Source organism: Dasypus novemcinctus, chromosome 22 (assembly GCF_030445035.2).
Source record: "Dasypus novemcinctus isolate mDasNov1 chromosome 22, mDasNov1.1.hap2, whole genome shotgun sequence".
Classification (NCBI taxonomy): Eukaryota; Metazoa; Chordata; class Mammalia; order Cingulata; family Dasypodidae; genus Dasypus; species Dasypus novemcinctus.
In genome coordinates, this window is record NC_080694.1 from 13,027,467 (window position 1) to 13,030,820 (window position 3,354).

The following is a 3,354-nucleotide window of genomic DNA, read 5'->3' on the forward strand; positions in this document are numbered from 1 at the left end:
CACAGGGCTCATTTCTCGCCAGGATCAGATACTCTAGTCTCTCGGCAAGGTCAGCTGTAGACTATCAGGCTCTCTCTCTTCCTGAGGCCTCTGCCATGTGTATGGAGCCATCTCTATTCCTGTGTGTTCTACTTCTTTGTGTTTACTTTCTGGGGTTCCAGCATCCAAAACTCTCACTCTCTCCTCTGTCATGCAGTTTTTTTGTGAAAAGTCTTGGTAGGCTACTCACATGTCCTAAAGTCTTAATCACTATTAATCAAGTAAAAGTGAAACATCTGAATTTAATACAATCTAATACACCCAGAGGAACAGACCAATTTAGAAACATAGTTTAATATCTATTTTTGTAACCCATAAATCAAACCAAACTGCCACATTGTGGTTTATAATTATTTTAATTGTTCTTTATTTGATTTGCACATATATTTTTGATGATTTTCACATCCATATTCATTAGAGATACTGACCTGTAATTTTATTTTTTATAGAATCTATCTGGCTTTGGTATTAGAATGTTTGTGTTATAGAATGATTAAGGTAGTATTCTTTCCTGTTCAATTTTTTGGAACAGCTTGAGCAAGATTGGTCTTAGGTTGTCTTTGAATGTTTGGTAGGATTCACTTGTGAAACCATCTAGTATGCAGTTTTTCATATTTGGGTGTTTTTTTTTTTTCTTTTTTCTTTTCTTTTCTTTTTCTTTTTTTTTTTAACATTACAAATATTTATTAAAATGACTGAGGTATTTGAGGCCAGGAAAAAGCGCTGAGTGAAGTGAAAAGGAAACGATCAGGAGTCAGGCCACAGAAGTTACTGATTTTTTTCATTCATTCAATAAACTTATTAAAATACCTCCCAAGTATAAGACACTGTACTAGGCACTTATGATTTCATACCCTGGCTGTTTTATCAATTCATTTAAAAGAAGGGTGCTGCCCATCCTGTTGCAAAACAAAATCAAAGGTCTGTCATTTAGGTTTTCAGGGCCTTCTGCTCCTCATCAGCAAAGCAGGGATAACACATCACCTGGGAGGGCTGGGCAAGGCAGCAAGAGAACTCTAGGGTTGCAGGGGCTCTTGACTTGCTCTTCTTGGCCAGCAGATGGCAACATGGTCCTGCCGGGTGGCGTTAGTGCAACTGTTGTTAATGAGATGACAAGGACTGAGGGCATCTGACGCTGTGCTACTCGGAGACTTGTGCATCTTGTCAATTACTTGCAGAGATCTGAACAACACTAAACACATTACTCTCACATGGGAGGTCCGGGGTTTGGTTCCTGGTGCTTCCTGAGACGAGGTCCTGCATTTAGCCAAACACAATTCAAAATGATCTTCCACTGTCATGAAGAGGTTCTGGAATGCCATGGCTGCTCGGGTGAGGAAGCGCTCCAGGAGAAGTTGCTTGCTGGGCTGCAGGCAGCAGGAGACCCAGAGCTCATAGGCGCTGCAGCAGCCATTGGACAAGCAGCCATCGCAGCAGTATTGCTTTGTGCTAGGGACGTGGACATGTCAGCAGCCATTCACCAGCAAATCCTTCCTTTCACAAATGTGTCCTAGTTCATCCGTGATGAGACGCTTCCCTTGAATGGAGTTACGGCACTGATTGCCTGGTCGACTGCTATTGCCCAGGTTAAACTGCACTTTCCAGGGAATGGGCTGATCATGAACTTGAACCTGGAGAAGATTCCCATCTCTCACTGCCCTCTCCTCCTGCTTGAAGGTGCAGGTGAGGAAGTAGACGAGCGAGAGCCCGAAGACCAGGGCGAGCACCCACCTCTTCCGCAGAAGCCACGCCATGGCCGCCAGGTGCACCATCCCGGCGCGGAGCGGGGCAGGCCCGGGCGGCATGGCCCCTACAGCCCCGGGAGCTCCCTCCCTAACAACCCGGGCGCGCTCCGCGACCCGCGGGTCTGCCCTTGGTACAGCCATCGCTGTGTGTACTTCAGGTCTTCTTCATTTCATTACCTGTGAGGGACAAACTGTAAACTGTCATGTATAAGGTAGTAAATCAGATGCTGAATCATTTCAACTACAGTCCAAGGAATAGGAATGGGAAGAATGCACTCATGAAAATTCTTTGTCAGTGCAGAAATTTTACAAGCAACTAGGCCCACAATGAATGAATTAGCAATACTTGTTTGGTCATAAAAGAAAATGAGGGAAACGGACTTTGGCCCAGTGGTTAGGGCATCCGTCTACCATATGGGGGGTCTGCGGGTCAAACCCCAGGCCTCCTTGACCCGTGTGGAGCTGGCCATGCGCAGCGCTGATTCGCGCAAGGAGTGCCGTGCCACGCAAGGGTGTCCCCCGCGTGGGGGAGCCCCACACGCAAGGAGTGCGCCCGTGAGGAGAGCCGCCCAGCGTGAAAAGAAAGAGCAGCCTGCGGAGGAATGGCGCCGCCCACACTTCCTGTGCCGCTGACGACAACAGAAGTGGACAAAGAAACAAGATGCAGCAAACAGACACCAAGAACAGACAACCAGGGGAGGGGGGGGGGGAATTAAATAAATAAATAAATCTTTAAAAAAAAAAAAAGAAAGAAAATGAATCCCTAGAAAGAAATAAGATAAACTGATTATTTTGCTAAAAGTTTCATTTATGTTTGAAAATGTGTTACAAATATATTATGGATTTACACATTATTTCAGTTGAACAAATATACAAGATAAAATTATACATACTTTCTTTCAAGTAAATAAGTTGTAGAATACCTGAAGCCCAGCTTCGCAGTTTATAGTAAAGTAAAAATCTCTTATTCCATATATTGGGTCTTACAGGTGAAATTTGATTCTCTGTGAAAAGAGTTCCTGAACATTATAGATTAAGATAAGTTGAGATAAATGCTTTCTTTAATAGTTACATGTTTAGATTTTGAATTAAAAATACATACATTCAGGTAATACCTCTTTAAATTAGTGGAATAAGGAAATGTTCTCAGCTTTAACGCTTTATTTCCTATTCCAAAATTTTTATCCAAATTAAAGAAAGTTTTATTGCAATCATTTCTCACTTAATGCATAATCCATAATTCCTTTCTATGACACAGTGTTTCTCAAAAAAATTTTAATGGTCTGTATCAAAGAGTGCCACAAACCACTCAGTATCTCTTTACTAGATATCTCCACAGGGCAAAGGTCAGCTGATCACACAATATTAGGCACATTCTAAGTGTATTTCATATTTGAAGAAGAGAGCAAATTGTCAATATAATTTTCAGAGTTGGAAGGGTGTATTTCTTCATTTCAGTCAATTAAATGATACTTGTACAAATAAACTTTAAATTATCCAGGACAAAGCTTTTCCCACAAATGCATAGGTTTTGTTTCAGATATTGCTCTCAAGAAATTCATTACACAAC

The 3,354-nt window shown here is 42.0% G+C and overlaps 1 pseudogene; it reads right to left on the bottom strand.

The window, feature by feature from the left end:
- Positions 1-1,055: 1,055 nt before the first annotated feature.
- On the bottom strand, positions 1,056-1,811 carry LOC101440122 (SREBP regulating gene protein pseudogene; annotated as a pseudogene).
- Positions 1,812-3,354: the final 1,543 nt, after the last annotated feature.